General features: G+C 36.5%; 1 protein-coding gene and 1 long non-coding RNA gene across 3 annotated transcripts in view; one reads left to right on the top strand and one right to left on the bottom strand.

Annotated features, from left to right (window-relative positions):
- The window catches only part of LOC127506550 (uncharacterized), a 148,008-nt gene that overhangs the window by 77,070 nt on the left and 43,771 nt on the right, over positions 1-27,167 (bottom strand). The gene's annotated exons all lie outside the window — the stretch shown is intronic.
- Positions 15,395-27,167, top strand: part of LOC127506564 (uncharacterized) — a 62,722-nt gene continuing 50,949 nt past the window's right edge. Inside the window, exons 1-2 of one of the 2 annotated variants that reach the window (XR_007928023.1) lie at positions 15,395-15,768; positions 17,139-17,633. This is a non-coding gene — a long non-coding RNA (uncharacterized LOC127506564). Of the gene's footprint in view, positions 15,769-17,138; positions 19,903-27,167 lie in introns of those variants that run through there. The other variant, XR_007928024.1, reaches the window with a different exon arrangement.

Below are 27,167 nucleotides of genomic sequence, written 5' to 3'. Positions count from 1 at the left end.
GCTACGGACGGGGCCTACGCCAAAGAACTTCTTACAATATTTTGCTTGCTGATTGTTAAGATAACGTGACAACGATATTTATTACCTCCCGAGTCTTTCTGGTAGAAATAACATTTAAATGGTCATTTTGCTACAATTTTTGCTTGAACATGTTAAACATATAATTTCTGTAATATATTTTCATTTTAATTTTGCAACTTATAAAGCGTTAAAATGTTTAAATTATATGTTAAAAGTATTGTCTGAAATAGCAAATGTAAATTATATTATTGAATTTGAAATATCATTTTGCTCCAAATGTTGCACATATGGTATGAAAAAAAAAACAAACGGACATTTAAATACAGAAATACATTGCCATTTTACATATTGTATTGACAGTTTGCATATTACTGTTGAAAACTGCTACATGTACACTTCCATAAATCACATGTGCAATGGGAAAATGCACTTCTGTTAAGCTCAGAATAAGTGAATGCAATACAGTGAGCTTGACATTTAAACTTCCTCATACCACATTCATTAAATGTGCATAAATGTGACTCTCTGAAGTTTCTTGATTCACACACAGAACCTTTTCAACAACATCTCTGCATCTCTAATAGTGTATGTGAAAGTGCCACTTGCAAAAAAAATAAATAAATAATAATAATAAAATGTACAAAGTAAGTCGTTTTTGAACTTTTGACAAATCTCAGGGAGATGGAAGAAAGAGAGGCAAAGAGAGAGGAAGAAGCCCAGCAGAGCAAAAGAGTTGGAAAAGAGAGAGAGGGAGACAAGACGATATGAAGAGACAAAAGAGAAGAGAAGCAGCTCAGCAGAGAGAGAAAGAATAGGTTCCTCAGTTTAATAGAGAGGACCTTGCCAAATAAATTTTTGTTTTCCTCATTTTTTCATTATAAACTCACTTTTTTCCACAAACACACACAGCTTTTAGGACTATAAGCTCAAAGTAACTCGGCTTGTATTGTCTTTGGGTGGAGCTTGATGTCCAGCTCCCCTTCTCTGGATATAACGGGTAGAGCTAGACAGTCCAACCACACCCTAACCACAGCCATAACCCTATCACTAAACATATCTTCACCCATTATCTCCATATAGGTGGAGCTGGATATCATTTGGTTCTGCAGTGAGCACCACTTGTGTTTGGAGCGGTTGTTTCAGAACGTGGGGCATTTTTCCATTAGTTTGGTTTGTTTAGGCATATATGAACATGGAAATCATGCTCAGATCTGCACCAAAAAAAAAAAAAAAAAAATATACAGTCTGAGATCACCTGAACAAACCCTGGATCAGTTCAGTTGTAGTGAATCTGACTCAATGGACCAATGAAACAGGCTGTGTCACAACTGTACGTGTCACAATGTATTTGTTTTCCTTAAAACTTAATGCTACAAATAAGCCAGACATGGAAATGGCCTTAGATGACACTGTAGTGGCAAGTTTTGATGGAACAAGCACCACACATATTTGTTCAGTTAGTAATGGATAAAACATATGAATATGTCATAATAAATAAAGTCTTTGAAAGTTTGAATACACTATTGTTTGTGATCCTCCATCAGCAGCTGCAGTATCTCTCAGCTGTATCAGTGCATCACTGTGACGTCTGACTGACCGAGGTTTTTGTACCACTCTTTATCACTGTGTGAACACAGCTTTACTGTTGATCCAGTGGTAACTCAGACAGTAATAATCTCCTGTATCTTCAGTCTGGACTCCACTGATGGTCAGAGTGAAATCACTGCCATAATCGGCTCCATTTCCACTGAATCTAGATGGAGTTTCAGCCACAAGGGTCCTGATGGAGTACACTAAAAGTTTAGGTGCTTCTCCAGGTTTCTGAAGGTACCAGGAGACACACGACTTACAGTCACCGTCTGACGGGCGTCCAATGGAGCTGCTGGTTTTACAGGTCAGAGTGACTGTGTGTCCGTTCTGAACATGTTTCTCTGTGGGAGTCTGAATTACAGTCACCTGTCCTGTAGAATCTGATGAACATTGAAAAGACATTTAGCATTTCTCAATTGAAAATTTTTTTCATTTTAACTGCTCATAATCCATGCATTAAAGTACAAGATCTTACCTTCAAAATGCATTCCTAAGATCAGGAAGAAGATGATGAATGACATTTTAGCTGTGTCTGTTATATTGATAGACAGTGTCAGTCATGAAGTGTTAAACTCACAGCACTATAAACACTCTCAGAGCACTGAAGCATGTGTGACAATGCAAAGAAGTGGGCAGGATTTACAACAGACAAACTAATATACACTAGACTTACAGAATGATCATTTACATTTTCACTAATATTATCTTTAGTTAGTTCAGTAGTTTTATTTTCATTCTGACTACTGAGACACTGAGGATGTGCAGATGAACGTCCATCTCTGTGTCCATATTCAGTCATGTGACCATCATCACTGCTACACTTCCACTAGATGAACCTCCATCACTAAAGTAAGATCATGAATCATGAGTCTGTTCAGAAAGTATCAGGACTGATTGTGAATCTCTAATCAGAGTTCATGGTGTCACTCCATCTATCATGAAGCCTCATGTGTGTCTGAAATCAAATGGAGAAGAAACAGGCTGATTGTAGTGATGGGTCAACAGCGTGTGGATCCATAAGCAGCTTTATTACACACAGCAGCAGTACAGAAAAGGGCAGAGCAATACCGTAGTCAGGGACAGGCAGGGGTCGAGGCAGGCAGCGAGAATCAGAGACGGGTCACAGGCAGAGATCAAGACAGGCAGCAAACAATCACAGTCCAAGGTACAGGCAAAGTTCACGGCAGGCGGCAGAGGTTCACAGATAACAAACGGTCCGGGTAATAACAAGAGATCAGTCCACAGAAATAACGCTCAGAACTGACTACCGTAGCAAATCAAGACTTCGCAAAGATGTGTTGTGCATGTGAGGCTTAAATAGTGTGTGTGTGATGTGGTGCAGGTGAAAGTGCAATCAGTCCCAGGAAGGAGGGCCTATGGGAAATGGAGTCCGAATGGCAAAGAGTCAATATTCCGGAGATGGCTCCCTCCGGCGGTCTGGAGGATGAGCCGTGGGAGCCATATTCACGACACTGATAAAGATGGAGACATATTAGAGCTTGTTCACGTTTCATGATCTTGTGTGGAGATTCATAATGAGTCCAGATACTTTTATAACAGACCTGAATATGAAAACATCCTTGACTGTGTAGAACATGCAAAATACCTTTTATATTTTCATTGTTGACACTTTCTATTGATATAGTTGTGGAAAATATGCAATTGTCCTGTTACAAGTATACCTCTTCTGTGTGTGAGATATGTGTTAATTAAGATAATTGTTTATTAGGAAAAACAATACAACTGTTTTGTAATTGATTTATTAAGATAGTTTATTAAGAAAGACGCTACAAGTCTGTTGTTTTTAGCATTTATTAAGATCATACTGGTAGAATAGAGAGAAAAAAAACATGTATTATGAAGAGCTTTGCTAAATAAAGTAGAAAAGCAGGTAATTACCGTTAGATGATGTCTTGCAAGACGAGACATGGGAGACGTCTGAGAACAAAGGAGGCAAAAGGCTTTATATAGACGAGTCCTGAAAACATTCCTGGAGCTCATGACACCTCAAGACTTAAGTTATGAGGGGAAACCCAAAGAAGATGACCTCAAGAGGTCAGATTGTCTATAAAAGGCTGAAATGTGAAGATTACAGCAGATGCTGCTTCGTGACCACCTGAAGAGCTTCTCCGACACCAGAACTATTGCTGATATTGCCTTGAACAAACAACTTTTTAATATGTGTACTAGACCACCTAAACTGAGACCAAGTCGAGACCAAGACCAAGCTAGCACTCCTCAAATTCATCTGAAAGATCCACATTTACTGCCTGAGAAATGTCTTATTTTTAATCACTAATTACAATTAGAATAATAAGACATTATATAGAGCTGTTACCAATCAATTGAAATCACTAACATCAAAATTCATCTTTACACTGCAGAGGTGGAACAGAAGTTGCATCTGAATTGATACAATTACAAATGCATAAATAATGTTGAGATTTAACGTTTTAAAAATAACATTTTGTTTATTGAACATTTGTAAAAAAAAAAAATAAAAAAAAAATCTATATCACATTTGCAATTGTGCTCATGTTTGTGAAAACAGCCCTGTTTCTTGTGATATTGCTTAATTATGTCATATATCATAAGATAAATATCAAGTATAAATATACAGGTACTTTTTTGTAAACATATCTTGAATTTTGTGGGCATTTGTATTAATTTTGGTGACATTTTTGACACAATCCTTTGTTGATTTCTGACCCGACACAACAGTAACAAAATAAATGAAATTAGAAATAAGTTATTGATTGCATCTGAAGCAGGATGTTTTACATCTAATCAAATTAATGATGTTAACAAAGAAATCAGACAATGCAACAGCAATTTAGTGATATCCCCGCAGTTGTGGTCTTGACCGGTCTTGAAATAAAATCCCGAGTCCTTTTAGTCTGAGATCAAGACAAGACCAAGACCTTCAAAAAATGGTCCTAAGACCGGTCTCGAGTACTACAACACTAATGTGTACTTTATCTAATACTGTTTGTACAACACCTGTACTGCTAGAAATACTAATTGTATTGGTAACACTTTAGAATACTGATCCTTCATTAATTGTGGGATGTTTGGAAATATGTTAGGAATGATGTGGATGGTGTAATTCTGTTTATTTCTGTGTTTGTGTGTCAGTGTGTGTCGTGTTGTTAAGCACTTCTGTGGATGTATTTATGTGTATGTATGACACCAGTGTCAAAGACACATTTCTGCTCCGTGACAAACAAAGTTAACTTGAGCTCAGATCATTTGGCCTTGTACGAATTTAAATGGACTTTTTCAGACTTTGGCAAATCTGAGAAAAGTTTGAGACGATGTTGAGACATATTTGAGGAGAGCAACCCAGTCTCTGACAGTAAATCATTCAGTGGTGTGAGATTTGAAGATGTGGCTTACATTCACTGTTGAAGAGTTGAGCTTGAGAACATGTTTGGATTGAATTCAGATCATTGAATATAATTTACAGAGAAACTCAAGTGAACATCATGTGGAACAGAGAGATGATGAAAAACACTGAGAGTGAAGATGGAGAAGAGACAAACACAACAGAAGAGATCCACAATCTCTACATACAACAAATGAAAACATCACTACAATCATCCTATAAAAAAATATAAAAATGTAATTAAATTATGACAATCATATTATTAAACTGGTTTTGGCAATCAGTCCTTACTATGAAACACTAATAAAACAATAACAGTCCTTACTGGAATAAAAGCCATGATCACATCAACAAAATATTCATGTTATATACAAAAATACTGATGAGCTTTAAGCAAATTTATGTTTATTTAGATGATCTAGTGTTATTAGTGTTTGTCTGTGATCAGTGTTGTGTGTGATTGTGTTGAATGAGCAGCTGCAGTATCTCTCAGCTGTATCAGTGCATCACTGTGACGTCTGACTGACCGAGGTTTTTGTACCACTCTTTATCACTGTGTGAACACAGCTTTACTGTTGATGCTGTGTGCACTTCTGGAGCTTCTCCAGGTTTCTGTAAGTACCAGTATAAACGATTACTACTGTACACTGCACTGCTGGTTTTACAGTTTATTCTGACTTCTTGTCCTGGTTGAACTGCTGTTATTGATGGACTCTGAGTTACAGTGATCTGTCCTCTACACTCTGAGAGAAAGAACAAGAAAAAAATATATATATTATTTAAAATGATAAACATTTAATATTTCAAGAGAATAATTGTAGAGCTGCGTTACACAAACCTTGAGCGATCAGTGTGAGAGTCCAGATGAAGAAGGTGATTTTGTTCATTGTTGTTTTTTTGTCTTGTGTGATGATGAAGATTGTGTTCTGTTCTGCTCTCAGTCATGAAGTGTTAAACTCACAGCACTATAAACACTCTCAGAGCACTGAAGCATGTGTGACAATGCAAAGTGACTCTCTCTATTTAAATCATTATCCTGAAGACTGCAGCTCACTCTCAAAGACATTTAAAAGATAATTCCCAAAATAAACATTGCATTGCATGGTATTCCAAGGATTAGCAGGTTCAGTGTCAATGTGTTTTCTCTCACCCAGCATTCATATGTGAAGTCTATGGACCCCCTAAAGGGAACATGGGACAAACAAATATGAGATGCCATGTTGGTCCAGGCTGGTTTAGTGCTGGTCTAACTGGTCAAGAAAAATTGTGCTGGTGTAGCCCAACATGTCCTCCAACCAATACTCCCATATAGGTCATTTGTCTCTTCCTGAAATACGACCCATAGGAGCGTTTACTAAAGTTGCAATATACAACTTTATGCAATCTTGTGATCATACGATCGTGGGTTCGATCCCAGGGAACACATGTGCTCATAAAGTGTATATGCATTATAAATCACTAAGGGTAGGTTTAGGGATGGGGTAGGTGTAGTCGTTAATAAAAAAATGAATTTTGCCGTAATAAGGTTGTAATAAGGTGCTTGAAAAAAAAAAGACCTATAGGGTCGTTTTTTGGAGGAGGACAGTCTCTTACAGTTGCAGTCAAGAGAGTGGGATGCTAGTGGAGATTCAATCCCTGGTCTGCCAAACACTCATTCCCCGGGTCTAAGCCTCTGCAGCAGCATGTAATCATGAAGCAGGACTCTCCTAGAGAACGAACAGACATAGTCTACGTCCATCCTTCAGTCTGCCCTACAAAGGGCTGGAGAGAGCAACAGAACTGACGGAGCTTCTCTTTTTCTTTCTTACTAGCTTCGCTTGTAAGTTGCCTCTTAAAGTGTAACTTTGCTGATTTTCAACCCACTTTGTATTGTTACAGTGTTGATAGTCTGTATATGTAAATGAGCAATGTTTACTCTTTCTTCGTGTTACCTGGACCAAGAAATACACATATATTTGTCTGCAAAATCATTTGGAAGTGGACTTTTGAAAGCTCCAGGGCTTTCGTGAAAACTACATGAAGACTTGTAGCCGACTGTAGTAAGTTATTTACAACACTTTCTGCATCCCATAATCTAAAGTGTAAACTATTTATCACAAGTAAACATGTTTTATATAATTTACAGATCTTCCTGTTTCAAATTGTGTGTGTAACGTGATCTCATGAGCATATTAGTACATAAAGTGTTGGTCTGACATACGTACGTTTGCATAAACACTAATTTACAACAAGGATGTACTGTATGTACGTGCTTCAATCTAAATCATACAGTTTTACATATGAACAATTTTAAAGATGTACAAATGTTCACAAATTATTTTAGGATTATAGAATATTGAATTCATGAAATTAATAGGATGATTTTATTCTATTTAGTCATTAAGATTGATCAAATATGTTCAGTGTATCATCACATTTACCTTATTTTACATTCTAATGATTTTATTCTGTTCTGTGTGAGATTTCTTGTACCGTATTCAACTCGTTTCGAGACATTCCATCACTTTACCCAATCCTGAACTTTAAAATGTAAAAAATAAATTAACACTCTGTCACCATTTAATCATCACTTAATCATTTATTTTTTATTTTGTTTCTGTTTTATCATGGAGTTCCCTAGTTTGTTCGCTTGGTTACTGATTACTTTCACCTGTCAATCACTATGTCTCTCCATGTATTTATGACATCAAACCATCAAGTACTGTTAAAAATGTAGGTGTAATCTTCACTCTCTCCTTTCAGGCTCATATTAACTCTATCACCAAATCAGCATTCTTTCATCTCCCAGCTCCGTCCCTTTATCAGTGTCAAAGACGGTGAAACTATTTGTCATCACGCCTTGATTACTGTAATACCTGCTCGTCCCTGTTAGCTGAGAGTTTGTTCACAGTCAGGATCAGCTTTATTACCAGCTGTTCTTGCACACACTAGGAATTTTCCTTGGTAGTGGAGCATTCAGTATAAATAATAATAATAATAATAGTAATAGGTTCAAGTGAACTACAAGTAGTAGCTAAATACATGTTTTGAATACAGAGATAGTGTTAAAAGCACATTTTAGTTCATATTCATGGTGTCTCAAAATATCAGTTAAGTACACTTAGATGTTCTTAAGATTATTTCAAGAAGTACTAAAGAAGAATTTTTAGTATATTAAGTACAAAATTATTGTGAGAAAATAGAGCTGAAAAGTACATTTTGGAAGTGTACTTTTTTTTTTCACCTGGGGAAGCAAGCAAGGGATATAAGATTAAATGTCACATGTTTACTTAGTACATCTCAATAAATAAATGAAGTTTCTGAAAGTTTGAATACACCATTGTTTGTAATCCTCCATCAGCAGCTGCAGTATCTCTCAGCTGTATCAGTGCATCACTGTGACGTCTGACTGACCGAGGTTTTTGTACCACTCTTTATCACTGTGTGAACACAGCTTTACTGTTGATCCAGTGGTAACTCAGACAGTAATAATCTCCTGTATCTTCAGTCTGGACTCCACTGATGGTCAGAGTGAAATCACTGCCAGATCCACTGCCACTGAATCTAGATGGAGTTCCAGTGTAACGGTTTGTTGCTGCATATATCAGGAGTTTAGGAGCTTCTCCAGGTTTCTGTAAGTACCAGTGTAGGTAACTACTACCACACACTGTACTGCTGGTTTTACAGTTTATTCTGACTTCTTGTCCTGGTTGAGCTGTTAGTATTGCTGGAGTCTGAGTTACAGTGATCTGTCCTCTACACTCTGAGAGGAAAGGGAAAAAAAAAAACAAAAAAAAAACATATATTACACATTTTAAGACAATTAATAATCATTGTAAAAATTGTATTACACAAACCTTGAGCAAACAGAGTGAGAGTCCAGATGAAGAAGGTGATTTTGTTCATTGTTGTTCTTTTGTCTTGTGTGGTGATGAAGATTGTGTTCTGTTCTGCTCTCAGTCATGAAGTGTTAAACTCACAGCACTATAAACACTCTCAGAGCACTGAAGCATGTGTGACAATGCAAAGAAGTGGGCAGGATTTACAACAGACAAACTAATATACACTAGAGTTAAAGAATATTGATTTACACTCTGACTAATGTTATTTTTAGTTAGTTCAGTAGTTTTATTTTTACTCTGACTATTGAGACACTGATGATGTGCAGATGAACGTCCATCTCACACCGTTCCCTAAAAGTGACAAAAATCCTGAACCTTTACAGAAAATTAGGGATGTTCTTAAAACATCTTCTTTTGGTAATGAAAGTGCTGCAGTTCAAGTTTCCTTATATGACTTTAGGGGGATGTTTCATATTGGTTATTCTAAGGTCACATAAGAACGTTACAAAAAGGACATTTGGGACATTAACAGAACGTTCCCATACGGTTCTCTGTTGGTCAGATGGGGATGTTTCATTCGGGACTGTGCTGCTCCTGACCCATTTGAAACGTTTAAGAAGTTCCCTTTTCACCTATAGGTGAATTGAAATGTTTTATTAACAAAGTTCGGGAGGAGCAGGTTCAGATAATTAACCAGAGGTGGGTAGAAACGAAGTACATTTACTTCGTTACATTTACTTGAGTAATTTTTTGGAAAATTTGTACTTTTTAGATTTAAATGTGGGTACTTTTACTTTAACTTGAGTGCATTTGTAATGAAAAATCTGTACTTTTACTTCGCTACGTTGGGCGACGTTCCTCTCGTTACTTTATTTTAATGCAGTACTGTACATGTTAAGAAATGCGTAGTTTATTCCAAGCGCGCTGTCTCTTTTTTTCATGAACGATGCCCCATTCACAAATGAATCGCTCTTTTGAGTCGATTCTGTTCAAAGACTTGATCAAACAAGTCGGTAAAACTGTCTAAATTGGTTGGCGAATCAGTTTGAATGATTTGTTCAGTTCCTGCACGCACTGAATCGTCTGAAGCGGTTTCTCAGTGTTGGATGAAGTGGCAGTGGACCTACAGTCAATTAAAAGCAAATCTGCAAATGCTTCCTATTGTTTGTCAGCGATGAAGATCTTTATTAGTTGAACTGCGTGTGAACAATTCCACAGGTATCGATTTCATTTGATTTCAATTCATACAGCCAATAGTCGACATTTTACAACCAAGCAGATTATTACGCCACGATAACAAAGTATGTAGCATTTCTTTACCATTTTTTTTTATGGACACATATCTTAATTTATACATTAAATAAGCTACCATTGTTCAGAGAGTATGAAATGAACACCCGCCGTCCCACGGTAATTTGTGGGTAGCCTATATTGCACAATGGCGGCGCCGGCGACCTGTTGGCCTTGAAAATGAACGCCTTTGCGTAGACACAGGCTGCATCCGAAACCGCCTACTCAATGAGTAGGTACTTAATTTCAATAAGTACTTACTTAACGAGCGCTAAAAGAGTAGGTACTTAATAGCCAAATCTCGTTGAGTATGAATGCGATCCGGACATAATCTGCCATGTTGGCGTTATCGTGTGACCTACCACGTAATCACAAGTGCAACAACTTTAAAGATATGAGTGACAGGCTTAATTCATCTATCTGTAAATATCTTGATATTGATTAAACTTGCTTATTTTGTGGTCTTGTTGAAGAAACAGCTGCCCAGTAATTTTGTGATTGTAGTACAACTAATATGTTTTGGATCAATTTAAAGTTCTTATATTTTTAAATACTAATGTGACCCACAGTTTATTTTTTGTTACGAAAACCCAAATTTGCGTGAATATGTTGTTAATTTCTTTATTTTATATGCAAAAATGTTCATCCACAAGTAAAAGTGGCATAAATCTCTTTTATGTTTTCCTCTTTTTCTTGTTGAGTTAGCTCTATAGTTTCATCCCTCAGGCTTATAAATAATAAACAAATACTTTTTATGCATTATGATGTATTCAAAATATTTAACCTCGTTATCATGCTTAATCTCAAACTATGATGTATACAAACCCATATTTGTTTTTTTTTTTGTCATTATTATTGTTCATTGTTACAGATACAACCATGGTATTTTCCCTGATCTTGTATGTAATTATAGGTCCTGCAATAAAAGTAAAGATATGAGCGACAGGTGCACTAACACCTCACAGCACCAGTAACTCCACAACCCTACCTAGTGCGGTTTTCCTCAGAGTTAGCAATGTCTGCACAAAGAAGATGTCGGGCAGCTGCTCGAAGATCTCGCCTTTGAAGAAGACTGTTGATTTTATACTCAAAAAGTATAAACTACTTAAAAATTAAGATTACCCCAGAATGAATTGCATTGCTAGCCCACCCCAACACTTCTACACAATAATATTGATAAATGCTGACCAAAACTTAATTATATTACTTTTCGTTTTACTTCTTTAGTAAAACAAGCAAAATGTAAAGTTTTGTCATATGACATAGCTACGCATGAACACACACTAGACAATTACAGCTGATGTGAATACATCTCAATTTACAGTCAAGCAATGAATTAATGCATGAATTAATAAAATATATAAATTTACTGATAATAATAGCATAATTAATAAAAAAAAGTAAAAGAATTAATGAAAGTAACAATAACAATAAATAAATGCATATACAAGTCAACAGCACATGAAACAAAGCTTTATTCAAATTTATTGTTCTAACAATCACGTATTTGCGGGCGATGATCCCCACATCCTGCTGCCATCTCAACACAGCTGTGCCCATTCTGCAGCTGACCACCGTGAACACCTTCACCTGTCTTTGTCATCCATCATGTCCCTCACTACTGCTCTTCTCAATGGGGACATCGTTGATCCAGAGGATGAGGAAGACCATGATGATGGACCCCTGAACCCCACAACCTTGAAGCAAGAGTGGGAGAAGATGTGTGGGACAATCTGGCTGCTCTCCATCAGCATGACTAAATAAACAGATTAAAACATTTTACAATTCATGTCAGCATTCTGTTTCTTGCCATATTTCCTTTCATATTTTTACAATTACAGGCTAATTTTTGTTGTAGCTTCATTACTTTTGTGGTGTAGTGGGTTAAACTGCTGAGCTGGTCAGCAGAAGGTTTCTGGTTCGATCGCCGCAGCCGTCACCACCAGTGTGTCCTTGAGCAAGACACTTTACTCCAGGTTACTCCACGGGGATCATCCCTGTAATAAGAGCACTGTAAGTCACTTTGGATAACAGCATCTGCCAAATGGTCAAATGTAAATGTGATTTTTGAAAATCCTTTTTTGTTAGTGTCTTAGGCACAAATGCTAATTAAAGCTGCTTATTTCTTAAAGTTTACTTTTTCAAGGTACTATAATATAAATGCATACATAAATTTCATACAGTTTCTATTTGGGTGCATAAAGGGTTAGTTCACCCAAACATATGAATTCAGTCATTGTTCATACACACAAAAAACATACAATATTGACGTATTTATATCACTAAAACATAAAAATACACAGCATTGTTAAATTTATAAAGATTGTGAATAGATGTTCAGTTTAGTTGGATACCAGCACATATAGGAATCTTAGGTAATGAGGAAGCTGATAAATTAGTGAAAAAAGCACTAAATCTTACTGATAAAATTGAGATTCCTCTTGGAAAACAATGAAGGTAAAGCTATAATAAAAAGTAATAATGACAAACAGTGGCAAAAATATGGGATTTAGATAATAAAGGAAGAGAATATTACAGAATTCAAAAATCAATTAAAGTAAGAACATTTAATAGTACAACCCCTGGAAAAAATTATGGAATCACCACACTTAGAGGATGTTCACCCAGATTTTTTACTTTATAGCAAACAAACAAATCACAGATATGACACAAAAAAGGTTTTGTTCAATAGCTTAACATTCTGGCTTCAGGAAACATACCTCAAACAAATCCACTTACATTTTTTTTTTATTAAAGGCATGTCTTTTTCCAGAGCAAGTAGAGGAAAAAAGTACGGAATCACTCAATGTTGAGGAAAAAAATATGGAATCATCAACAAAAAAACAATTGTTGCTCCTCCTCTGGCTTTTGACAGCCTAAATTCTTTGAGTCATGGACTTCATTAATGACAAACAATATTCCCCATCAAGCTGGTTTCAACTTTCTCAAATAGCGTTTGACAGATCAGCTTTGCAGGGTGGAGCCTTGTCATGGACCAGTGTTTATAATTTCCACCATAAATTTTCAATTGGATTGAGATCTGGACTGTTTGCTGGCCATGTCTTTGAGTTGATATGCCTTTCCTGAAGAAAAGCTTTAACACTCTTTGCTCTGTGGCGAGATGCATTTTCTATCGATGGAATGAGAAAAGTGTCCACAATTTCAATGTACACCAGTGCATTTACTGTTGAGGTAATGATTGTCATCTCCCCTGGTCCTTTACCTGACATGCACCCCCATATCATAAATGAGTTGGGGAATTTGATTGTTTTCTTCAAGCAGTCGTCTTTATCTGTTTCATCAGAACGGCACCTGGCAAAAGTTCCAGCGTAATCTCCTTGGCTAATGCAGATTCGCGATTCTTCACTGAATAACACTTTCATCCAATCATCCAGAATCCATGATCTCTTCTCTTTATCCCACTGTAACCTTGTTTTCTTTTGTTTAAGTGTTAGTACTCGTTTTCATGTGGCTTTTCTATATGTAAGCTCAGTAAGCTCTATATGTAAGTTCAAGCTGGTTTTTTACTGTTCTGTCCCAAAAATTGGCTCCTGATTCTGTCTGTTTTTCTTTTGTTTTGTTGTGTGTTTTCTATTGTAGAGGCATATTGCTTTGAGATTTCTATCTTGACGCTCTGACGTCTTCCTTGGTCTGCCCGTATGTCTTGCTTTATAACCTTCCCATTTAGTTTATACTTGCACCAAATTTTAGACACAGCTGACTGGGAGCAACCAACTTCTTTGGCCATACTCCGTATTGAAATTCCTTGTTGAAGGAGTTTTATAATCCTTTCCATTGTTTCAACTGAGAACTCTCTTCTTGGGGCCATATTTCATTTCAATTAGCCAAGTCAAACAACCCATTAAGGTGCAAGCACTCCCTTTTAACTGCTGACTAATTAGCATTTTTAGACTTGTCCCAGTATTTGTTTAAAATGGAAATAGATGATTCCATACTTTTTTCCTCAATATTGAGTGATTCCATACTTTTTTCCTCTACTTGCTCTGGAAAAAGACATGCCATTAATAATAGTAACAAAAGTGGATTTGTTTGAGGTATGTTTCCTGAAGCCAGAATGTTAAGCTATTGAACAAAACCTTTTTTGTGTCATATCTGTGATTTGTTTGTTTGCTATAAAGTAAAAAATCTGAGTGAACATCCTCTAAGTGTGGTGATCCCATAATTTTTGCCTGGGGTTGTAGAAACAGAAGAGAGGAAATAATCTACACAAGACTACGGTTAGGAGTCATAAAACTAAAAGAAGAAGAAGAAGAACCATTACGACATGGTTTACGGCACTGATATCGAACGCTCATTGGTTCTCACCTGCTTTGTCACAGATTGCAACATGCCGTGTTTCAGTGGATTGACATTTGAAATGAGTGCGGGTCTTCACAGAGAGAAGCCGGATTCATATTTTCATGGATTAATAAGTTAAATTCTGCTCTGTACCCTTTAAAAAACTATTACCGCCAGAGAGGACTGTGACTGCAACTCATCATCATTTAAACTACTTTTGGTACCACTTTTGGACATATTCACAATAAATAAATTATTGTTGTTTCGCTTGTTTTGTTTGTTATTTTATTTATAACAGTAGGTAGTTTAAAGAAATGGTTATGGGTTGGTTTAGGGGTAGGTGTAGGATTAGTGGCTCAAAATATCGTTTTAATGTTATATTTTTACTAAAATTGTCATTTTCCTACACATTTCTGTCCATTATGTTTTTTTTTTCTTTTAACATTCTGTGTAAAATATGTATGTTTAGGTTCGGGATGGGGTTTAGGGATCTTACATTTATCTACAAACGATACAAGGGAAATAATACATTATATATTTATGACAAAAGATTCGTAAATATTTTACTTTTTTTCGCTGAAAAAAATATTAATATTATAATAAATTTTTTTATGTTTTAGTCCTCTAAATATGTCAATATTGTACGTTTCAGCACCTTTCTAAACGTACAAAAGTGTTTTGTGTCTTGGAAAGTTACGTATTTATACCTGCGTATTAACAATGAGACCAGGCTGGGAGATTCATAATGAGTCCAGATACTTTTATAACAGACCTGAATATAAAAACATGCTTGACTGTGTAGAACATCCAAAATACCTTTTATATTTTCATTGTTGACTCTTTCTATTGACTTTGGCTATTCAGTAAACTCAATATTTGAACAGATTTTGACTGAAGATTGAAGTCTGAAGCTGCAGGTTTTTCTGTGAATCATGATGATTGAGTTTCATATGAAGAACAGAAGATCATTATGAGAAACTCACAACATCATCCATGATAAAAGAGGTCAAAGGTCACAGATCTGTTTCTTTAAACAGTGTTATATCAGCACACAACGAGAGAACGAATGAGAAATATAGGATATAAAGCCAAAATGAATCATGTCTGTTGTAAATGAGATCAATAAATGCTTGTTTGTGTGAAAAAGTGATTGTTGTTCCTTTGAGAAGCATTTAGTCCAAACTGAATGTTTGAGTGTTGAGAAGATCTGAGTTTCTTCTAATATCAGTGTGTTGAAGTGTTGTTTCTCTCTCTCTGCTGGAGTTTGTGTTCACTCGAGTGGAATAGAGGTTTTTGTACGACCATTTCATTAGATTGTATCACTGTGGTTGACTTTCGGTGGAGGAACTAAACTGGTGGTCTGTAAGTCTGTTTTTTAATTCCTATTTAAGAAAAAAGGTAACACTTTATTTTAAGTTGAAGAAGTTACACATTACTACATGTACTTATTATAGTAATAACAGTAAATTATGCATAAATACAAGTAACTAACCCTGAACCAAACCCTAACTGTAACTCTATAGTAAGTACATGCAGTTAATTAATATTACTCAGTACTTATTTGAGTAGTACAATGTAACTGTCAGCATACAATAAAGTGTAATAAAGAACAATTTAGAGTTAAAATGATTTAAAGTTGAAACAAGAAAAACATTAATGGCGATTATTATTAGATATTGTTGTAACACTTTACTTGAAGCCTTAAAGCTATTCATAATGTACGTTATAATGCCTTATATGTATCTTTTCATAAATAACTGTGCATTAAAATGTGCATTATAAATGCAAAAATGCAATATAATTTTTGCAAATTCATCATTACATCTGAAAATGGTTGTTTTGTCATGAGTTTTAATGCATTGTGTAACAATGTAACAATGAATAGATAAGTATTATAATGTGTTATAATTGCGGTTATAATTATTCATGAGATCATACACACATTATAATGTATAAAAGAAAGATTAATTAATGCACTAAAATACTTTTAAAATACATTGTGTATGAAGGCTTTAATTAAAGTGTTACTGATATTGTTTTATAATTATTTAATCTAAAACAATGATATTGTCATGTTTATTCATTCAGAAGAACAACATTTAAAAAATCTCTAAATGCATTTCCATAATGAGTCTCACTGTGAGTTTAATCAGTTTATTACAGGTTTAATTTCCCTTTATTTATTTCTATACTGGGTTCATATGTAGTTCATTTTTATTGTAGATATCATACGTGGCGAAAAAAATAGATCTGACATCAGAATGTAAATGTTGCTACTTTCTGTATTTCAGTCAATGATACTGAATCTCTTTTGCTCATGTTGTGCTTATAATTCAGTGCTTTATAATTCAAGTACAATTTACAAATTGTATTATTTTCTAGTTCTTATCAGTGATATAATCATCATTTGATCTGAGCTTTAGTCAAACTTTGAAATTGAGTTACATTTTGAGCTGAATATCTGAAGTAAAATTTAAGAACTTTATGTTCAGAGTTTAAAACTGCTGGAATTAAAGCAGTCAGTGTCTCAATATATTGAGTTTCATGTCTGAGGTTTGATTTAAATGTATATAGTGATTGTGTAGTTTGTATATTGTATATTATATCAGCTCTAGTGATGTTGAATGTCATGAAGGATCAGATTGTTGTGATTTTTGCTGCTGTTGAAATGCTGTGAGTGAAACAGTGTGTTTTCTTTGTGTTTGTGAATGTGTTGTGTTTGTCTCCTGCAGCTGGTCCCACAGTGAAGCCCTCAGTGTCTCTGCTGCCGCCCTCTTCTCTGCAGATCTCTGGAGACTCAGCCGCACTGCTCTGCCTGCTCAGCTCTTACTCTCCACAGGGGGCGCTGGTGAGCTGGACACTGGACGGGTCAGAGGTCACCGAGGGGGTCGTGACCAGCGCAGAGAGCCAGCGGGACGGCCGCTACAGCCGCAGTAGCGTCCTGACCCTCAGCAAAGCACGCTGGGAAAAGGGAGAGGTGTACGTCTGCAGAGTAACACATGATGGAGCTCCTCATGAGGTCTCGTTCCACAAGAGCTCTGAGTGCTGATGTTTCTCTCCTGAAGATGAGCCGTATCTGAGTGTCCTGTGTCAGGCAGGATTCACATGAGTCTAGTGCTGCAGCTGTAGTGATTTACAACTCAATACTGAAAGAGAGCTGGCGTGTCAAAGCACTGTGTGATCTTTCAATCTGCTGTAACATTCAATAAAGCTTCTCAACAAGTTCACTTTGTGTCTGACAACATCATTCAACTAACAGATGAAGATGCAGGTGCTTTTCACAAACTTGATGTAAATGTCAAATAAAGCTCTTGGGGTTTGAACATGGTCTCTGGAGACAGAGCTGCTCTATTCTGAGAGGATCAGAATCACTCCACCCTGACAATGCAAATGGGCTTTTCAGTCTCACTGTTTGATTGGTCACATGATCTGGACTGGAACACACCAGTTTCACTTCTGCTGAAAATATGGTGATGAAAATATATATGAAAATGTCATGAAAATCAAATAGAAAGCATCACGTCCAGACAGCAGAAGTGACTGAATTCAGTCTGTTCAGTTTGATTGACAGGGATCATATATTACACCTAAAACATGATGATCATATTAAACACTGACTCATTCTCTTCATAAACACAAGATTGATGTTGATTTAGATGATCTAGTGTTATTAGTGTTTGTCTGTGATCAGTGATTGTGTTTATGAGCAGCTGCAGCTGAAAGTCATGTTTGTTGGTTGATGAAGAAGAGCTCTTGATCATGTCATGTTCAGTTCATAGAGCTATAAACACATTCAGAGCAGTGAAGCATGTGCCGCTCATGTAAAACACCCTCTGAATGCAAAAGACAGAAGAGAGATCAGGACGATATACATTCAGAGTCCAATAGTTTTACTGACAGGGTTAAAAGAAAGGCTTTACATCACCAAAGCACAGTAACAGTAAATATACAGAGTCAGACATACACATTTACACATCATTCTCTACAGGACACAACTGAATGATTCCTGCTGTATCAGTAGTCAATGATCTTGCTGCTCAACATTCAAACACTTGTCTATTGTTTGCTGTAGCAGTGCAGTGTACTTTCAGAAACCCTCCACCTCCCCCAGCTCCACCTGTCCAGATCTGCTATGGGGTGATTCATGTTTGCTCGTACAGCAGCAGCATGTTGTGTGTGTTTTGGCAGTGGAAAGTTCTGTACTCTACAGCAGATATAATCAACAGCAGCAGACCAAACACATTAACATTGTCATATTCATTACCATGACAAACTCTCCAAGAATTGTCATGTCAGAAATCTAGTTCGGTCATGAAACTGAAGATGGCACAGGCTTCGATCGGTCCTTTACATGCAGTCTGTAAGCAATCACATCAATACCAAATGACTCAGGCTGATTGGTCTCTGCTGATCCTGCAGCCAATGAGATCCCTTGCTCAACATTTAATAGTCTGGTTCAGTGTTTGCTGTAGGCTAGTCCTGCAGCGCTTTAAGAGTTCCTCAGAAATTCAGACACTTAAGATAAGTCAACAATGTTTTACCATTCCAGATACAATGTTACATGGTCTGATGTATCAATGAATATAAAGCCAAACATACACATGTTCAAAATGTTTGCTGTAGTGATGAGAGAAATTACGTTTTTGAAAACTTTTTCATTATTATTATTAATTATTGATGATTATTAATTATTAATAAATCGGTAAACGAGCATAGGTCCTGCATGTGTGCTGGGTCGGGACTATTCTCGTTCATGTCCGTGGCATGTACAGCAGAGACAGCCTGTCCAACAGCATTAAGTTCTTGTTATCAGAGACGACGTGAACCGACAGGCTTTAGATGGGAGTCTCAGTCGTATAAGAGGAAATGTCAAGCATCTTAGGGGGGCACTGCAGTATTGATCTGGTGAAGGAGGAGGCCATCGAGTAAAAAAGGTTGAGAAACACTATACTAGTGTCATCACATCGACACAACGTCAAAGTGACTGACAGATAGGGAACTCAGTTATGTAACAGACACGCCATCTAGTGATGAAGCATGGAAGTGCAATTAAAGTGGCGGACTTTCCTGCAGTTAGATTACATTGTTGTGGCAAAGTTTTGCAGGGCCAAGCACCACTAACATTTATATAATATAAAGATTATGTTACATGCTTAGTACATCAAAATAAATAAATAATGTTTCTGAAAGGTCTGAAAAAACATTGTGTTGTTTGTGATCCTCCATCAGCAGCTGCAGTATCTCTCAGCTGTATCAGTGCATCACTGTGACGTCTGACTAACCGAGGTTTTTGTACCACTCTTTATCACTGTGTGAACACATCTTTACTGTTGATATAGTGGTAACTCTGACAGTAATAATCTCCTGTATCTTCAGTCTGGACTCCACTGATGGTCAGAGTGAAATCACTGCCAGATCCACTGCCACTGAATCTAGATGGAGTTCCTGACTGGAGACTGTTGATCTGATAAATCAGGAGTTTAGGAGCTTCTCCAGGTTTCTGTAAGTACCAGGCTAAACGATCACCATCATACACTCTACTGCTGGTTTTACAGTTTATTCTGACTTCTTGTCCTGGTTGAGCTGTTATTGTTGATGGACTCTGAGTTACAGTGATCTGTCCTCTACACTCTGAAAGAAAGATAAAAGAAAAGAAAATTAAATATATTTCACATTTTAAAAGAAATTATAAATCATTATGAATATTTTACCACAAACCTTGAGCAAACAGAGTGAGTGTCCAGATGAAGAAGGTGATTGTGTTCATTGTTGTTCTTTTGTCTTGTGTGATGATGAAGATTGTGTTCTGTTCTGCTCTCAGTCATGAAGTGTTAAACTCACAGCACTATAAACACTCTCAGAGCACTGAAGCATGTGTGACAATGCAAAGTGACTCTCTCTATTTAAATCACTATCCTGAAGACTGTAGATCAGTCACAAAGACATTTCAAAGACAATTCCCAAAATAAACATTTCATTGCATGGTATTCCAAGGAGAAGCAGGTTTGAAATTCAGTGTCAATGTGTTTTCTCTCACCCAGCATTCATATGTGAAGTCTATGGACCCCCCTAAAGGAACATGGGACAAACAAATATGAGATTGAAGGAAAAATAATAAGTCAATGCCTTTATGTTACCCCGATAAATTTTGCATTTGCTCACAAAACCCTCTGAGCTCTTTGCAGGCGAATGCAAATTTTCTCGGTGGAACGCGAAAGCATTGACTTTTTTTTTTTCTTTTTTTTTTCTCCTATCATATATATTTTTTTCCCTTCACCATGTCCCTTTAGGGGCTCCAAAGAATTGACAAGATTGAAATACAATGTTTATAAAGTCTGATTTAACTTCTTGTTTCTCATTGATAGTCTGGTTAAAGGATTATTACAAAAAGACAAAAGTTATATCTGTTATATTTTAATAAAATTCAACCCCTGGGATATTAGGTGCCCAAAGTTGATGAAACACTCATAAATGACAAAGAATAAGCATATTGTATCTTCTCTTCTCAAAGTCTTCAGAAGTGAATGACACCTGAAGCCAGACACATTCAATTTACTAATGGCCGAGCTGCTCTTATGTTAAAAACAAGGTGGATAAAGACTATAATGTTTGTCTCATTGGTTTAGTGTCCAAACCTGCTCCTGAAGGGCCTGTAGAGTTCAGCTCCACGTCTACACTATCACTGACTTGTGCCGGAGGGGCGACAGATAAGAAAGTGGGACTCTAATGGAGACAAAGTCCACTTTCTGCTCTGACAATTCACCCATTCCTGAATTATGAGGGAAGTATATTAATATCCCCATACTTAATGCATTGGAGGAAGGTGACAGATGAGAGAGTGGGACGATAATGTCAATGAAAAATCCAGCATAAACCAGCATAAATGCCATGTTGGTCCAGACTGGTTTAGTTTAGTATACCAAGGTCAAGGTCAAGTCAAGGTCAAGTTTATTTCTATAGCCCTTTAAAACAACATAAAATGCTGACCAAAGTGCTGCACAACATACAAGACAAAACATCCTCATACAACACAATTTAAATACTAATAAAATATATATCGGAAGAAAACAAAACAAAATTAATAAAATTAAGACAAAACATCATGCAAAATAAAACAATTTAAAACGAAAATTATCAAATTAAGAATATGCCTGAAAAAAAAGTATGTCTTAAGAGAAGATTTAAATGTAGATAGAGTAGGGGATAGTCTAATAGGAAAAAGGCAGGGAATTCCAGAGCTTAGGACCAAGAACTGAGAAAGCTCTGTCACCTTTGGATTTAAGTCCAGATTTTGGACCATTTAATATCATCTGGGTGGAAGATCTGAGCGTTCTCACAGGAGAAGGTCTGAAATATAAGAAGGGGCAAGACTATGAAGTGATTTAAATACAAATACTAAAACCTTAAAATCAACTCTGAATCGAACAGGTAACCAATGAAGTGATGCTAACACAGGTGTAATATGTTCTCTCTTTTTTGTCCCTGTCAAAAAACGAGCTGCGGCATTCTGTACCAGTTGTAATCGTGAGAGCGAGGACTGATTTATTCCAGCGTATAGAGCGTTACAATAGTCCAACCTGGCTGAGATGAAAGCATGAATAACGGTCTCCAAATCACTACAACTCAGAATATTTTTAAGCTTGTGAAGTCCCCTAAGCTGCAGAAAACTGGCGCTAACTACAGAATTGATTTGTTTATGAAATTTTAACTCAGGGTCAAATGTAACTCCCAGATTTTTAACTTTATCACGAATGTTATCTTGAAGGGGGCCCAGGGTAGAACTTAGATTATTTAAAAGGTGTGAAGGGCCAAACAACATAACATCAGTCTTTTTCTGATTTAACTGAAGGAAATTATTGTCCATCCAAACCTTAATGTCCTCTAAACAAGCTAGCAGAGAGGACACTGAATTAGATTTTAACAGAAAATAGAACTGAATGTCATCGGCATAAATGTGATATGAAACTTTATGGGACTCAAAAATTAAATGAAGAGAGAGTAAATATTAGGGCTGGGTACTGACACAATTTTCACCATTCGATTCGATTTCTATTCACATGCTTGCGGTTCGATTCGATAACAATTTTGATTCAATTCGATTCAATATTGATTATTTTGGATGTAGTATATCAGTTACAGAACATGGCAAATTTTCTAGAGGAAAAAAAATCTCTCAACTAATGCTGTAAACTACACATGGGAGTCAGTTGGTACTACTTTACTATAATAATGAAGGCTAAATTGAACTTATTTATATACAAACACTTCAATTACACTCAATTGTTTTTTTTTATAATAAAGAAAGTTTAGAATTACATAATCATATTTCTACTCCAATTCGTTTTTTTATTTTTTATTATTTAAATCGTGGCTGTCATAACTGATTTATTTAAACATGCATTAAATATTGAAGAACATTATAATGAATATGTAACGGTGCATATCTATATTTATCAGAATGCTGCTTTCTAGAGTACACTTTTCTAGCTGACTAATGAGTTTATGGTCACTGAATATGTTTTTCTGAGGTAAATATCAAGCGTTCGCGTCAGTTCTGGCAGGTCACGTCAGTCAAGCTCGCATCAGCTGACTCCCAGGTGACTCCCGTCTTCCTATAGGAATACGACGCCTATCACGGCATCCATATATAAGCTCCTCAGTGTTATCAGCAGCTATTGCATTTCTCAGGAGCTAATTAAATGGCGAATGCGACAGGCAAAACATCATCATCATCATCTCACTAGGAATTGTGCAATCGGGAGTTTAGCGAGAGGGATTCGTTCCCCACATGGATTTCACCTCTTGTACACGCGAATTCGCTGCATTGATCATAAGCCGCCTGATTTGGAAGTGACTGAGTTAACGTTAGCATTGTTTCTCGCATCGCTGCAATTAGACATGGACTCGAACAAGTTCAGATGGATCTGCTCTCCCCGCATGAAGAAGGATATCAAGAGAAGATCAAGCATCCACGCCACTCTCCTTCATCTCTGAATGTTTTCAGAAGCTAAGCTAAGTTCCTGGTCTCTGAAAACGCGCTCTGATGACGGAACTGATGTCTCGAGTTTTGCTTCAATGAGTGCGAGAGTTCGTTGTCAGAGCGCGTTCAGACCTCACTAACCAGTTACACGCATTATTTGACTGACAGACCGCAACAGTTGGAGTTAAAAATCATCGTTTGTGTTCTACTGAAGAAACAAAGTCACCTACATCTTGGATGCCCCGGGTGTAAGCAGATAAACATCAAATTTTCATTTTTGGGTGAACTATCCCTTTAAGGCTATCTAGTTGCTATGGAAGGCAATTGTATTTATGTAAAAAAAAATAAATAAAAAATTGCTTGTTACTGAAGCTTTTAGTGTCATTGCTGCATACTATAAGCACATACTGTGGTAAGTTTATTCAGGTACATGCTATCTTAAATTGTTGTCTTAGACTTTATGCTCTTTGATATCCGATCATATTGCAAAATTCTGTGTTAAGTGAGCAACTTCTGTGGCTTAAAACTTATCAGAGTATTGTAACATGCTTGTCCTTAAAGGGGTCATATAATGCCATTTTTGTACAAGTTAATATGATTCTTTAGGGTCTAAATGAAAAGTTTGTAATATACTTTAATTAAAAATTTTCATTAGTATTGTAAGAACACTCATTTTACCTGGTCAAAAACAGCTCTGTTTTTAGCAAGCCATTTCAGTGCATGTGTTTTCAGTGCACCTACCAGCATCAGTTGGGTTGCTTCACTTTAACAAATCCTTTCCCATGGCCTCATGGGATAGTAAAGTGTCCATCAGATGCACAGTTCAGAATCTCACTGAAAGTAGTAGATCATCTCGGTACTTTTTGCCTGTTCTTTTATAAATACTGTGAATTCAGACATACTTCTTTTGCCACATTATGTGATTTTGGATGCAGTCAGTCTTAAAGGGGACCTATTATGCCCCCATTTACCAGATGTAAAATAAGTCCCTGATGTGGGTATGTAAAGTTTTAACTCAAAATTCCCCACAGATAATTTTTTATAGCATGTTAAAATTGCCACTTTTTGGGGTTGAGCAAAAACGCGCCTTTTCAGTGTATGCCGGGATGAAAAAACACTTAACACATTCAAATATATAAAGTCAGTAATAACATCAGTCAACTAAAACATCATTATAATCTGAAATGTTTCTTACAATTTAGTTTTGCATCTAAAGCATCCAAACATATACAGGCAGTGATGTGCAAACGAAGTTTTACAGTTATAAAGTGAATAAATTAGTCTTCATCAGCGCAGAAACCATGATCCTCTTACATTACGGTTTATTTGTAATTAAATAAACTTACGTTTCGCCAGATTGGCCCCTCATTCGAGTCCTCTCATAGCATCAGTTGTCCTACTAGTTAACCGGTGCTGTGACAGTCATTACTGTTCTGTAGCTTCAGAACATGCTGAATCACGCATGCGCAGTATCATCAGCTCATCTGTTCTCAAATCGAACACGTCTGAAAGAAGCAGTTCTCAGTTGTGTGCTGGTGATCTGAAAACCGTTGCAACCGATTCTACTCCAGAACGAGATTGAGATTCGAGAACCGCAAGAGCGATTCAAAAGGAGTCGCTTGTTTGTTCGCTGTAGTTTGATTACGTCAATTTTTATCTTTATATCACCTTGTTTAGAAATTAAATAAGCTGTCCATGGATTATTTATGAAACAAATAAATGTTTAGTTTGATAGTTTTACAAACAATTAATTGTTTCCAATCTTTTAAAAAAATAACTTGAAAGCACAACTGCACAACTTTTACTATATTGCTTTTTAAATAACATTAATATAGAAAAGTAATTTTGTAGAACTATTTCTAAACATTAGTTTGATCTGTGTACAAAATATTATGTTCTTGTTGGCACGTAGTTTATTATGTACAGTATGTACAGTATTTTTATGCTATTAATCTGTTATGGTGTATTTGGAAAAGCACAATACACTTTTTGTATTTTGAATTAAGTCATAAACATATTTCCAGTATGTTTTATATTATTACACTTTCCGATGTTCAACAAAACTTGACTAATGTACTTTTCATTCTCTTGAAAAATTACACGCATGTGCAGTATCATCAGCTCATCGGTTCTCAAATCGGACATGTCCGAAAGAAGCGGTTCTCGGTTGTGTACTGGTGATCCGAAAACCGTTGCAACCGATTCTTGACTCGAGAACGAGAACGGTGACAGGCCGTGTACGTTCGTTCGTGTACGCCGCGCATGCGCACTCATATCAGCTGCTCTGCTGCTCGTGCTCATCATCAGTTCTCTCTTTACAGCAGGTAAAGTCAGTGTACTGTTGGAGTAACTGAATAACTCCGGGATGTTGGTTTATTTCGAGAGGTATTGTCAGGCACGTCAAAAAGTGAGTAACTTTAATAATTTGTGGATTAGTGTTTGCTTACTAGAGATGCGAACTGTTTGGAACGATTCAGACCGATTTGATGAACTGGTTCGACCGGTTCACTGAAAAGAACCGGTTAAAAAGAACGATTCGTTCGCAAACCGGACATCACTAGTCAGGATTCAGTCAGGACGCACTATAATGTCAGAAACTACGACTATATGCTGCACAGAGATAGAACAGGTATAGTTTAATTACGGTTATAACTTATATTGTCTTCTTGTTTTTATCCACTATATTAGTACAAGCCTGTTTACCGATGAGTTTTATAACGTTTATTGTACTTCACACAAAATATGAAGCGTCTGTCTTCACTCTAGAACAGGGGTGGGCAAACTCGGTCCTGGAGGGCTGCTGTCCCTGCAGAGTTTAGCTGCAACCCTGATAAAACTCACCTGCGTGTAATCCTGAAGACCTTGATTAGCTGGTTCAGGTGTGTTTGATTAGGGTTGGAGCAAAACTCTGCAGGGACAGCGGCCCTCTAGGACTGAGTTTGCCCTCCCCTGCTCTAGAAAATCACCGTAAGAGCTTAATAAAACAGTGCAAGTGTGCATTAAAATATTATCCATAAATATACCACCTGCGTATATTATCCATAAATACACCACCTGCATCCAGTGTAGACATTATATTACTGATTATAATCAATGGGTTCTATTGTCACGTCACTTGCGTCCTGTGTAGACACAGTAGCATGCTAATCACTTACACACCAAATATACTTTAAAACAAACAATCCACCTTATTCCTGACTAGCCTACTGCGTTTCGAATTATGGGTTGCTATTTCGGTTTGGGGAACTTCTATTTAAAAAGACTAAAATGAATCGTTTCAAATCATAAGGTTGCCCTACAAATAAAGCTTATCTGTCAGTTTGACTGAATGAGCTGTCAATTTTTCTTTCATGTTTTATATTCAGACATCATGAGAATAACGTAACGCTTGGTATTTTAACGTAGCATGTTATAATGAATATCTATGGCAAGAGCTCTTTTCATTCGCTGCTTTCTATCCTCATGATTATTTTCTTTTGTCCCTTTGCATGCCGCTGTAATAGTATGAAAAAGGACAACATATACTGCACATTTGTGGTCTGTTCTCCCGATATAATGTACGATATATCCCATTAATGATTCAGTGGATTGCACAAAGAATCTCTCGTTCTCTTCAAAGCCTCACATCTCTTTGCAGGTTTGTTTTCACAGGTAAATACAATTTATTATCTGTAAAAATGATGGAAATCACTTTGAAATAATATCACGCAATGCTGAAGTTCATGGACATTTTTTATTAAGGCAACGTATATTACATAATACAGATATATATCACTATAGT

The sequence above is a fragment of the Ctenopharyngodon idella genome, chromosome 24 (assembly GCF_019924925.1).
Source record: "Ctenopharyngodon idella isolate HZGC_01 chromosome 24, HZGC01, whole genome shotgun sequence".
Classification (NCBI taxonomy): domain Eukaryota; kingdom Metazoa; phylum Chordata; class Actinopteri; order Cypriniformes; family Xenocyprididae; genus Ctenopharyngodon; species Ctenopharyngodon idella.
This window is presented reverse-complemented; position numbering and strand designations above follow the sequence as displayed.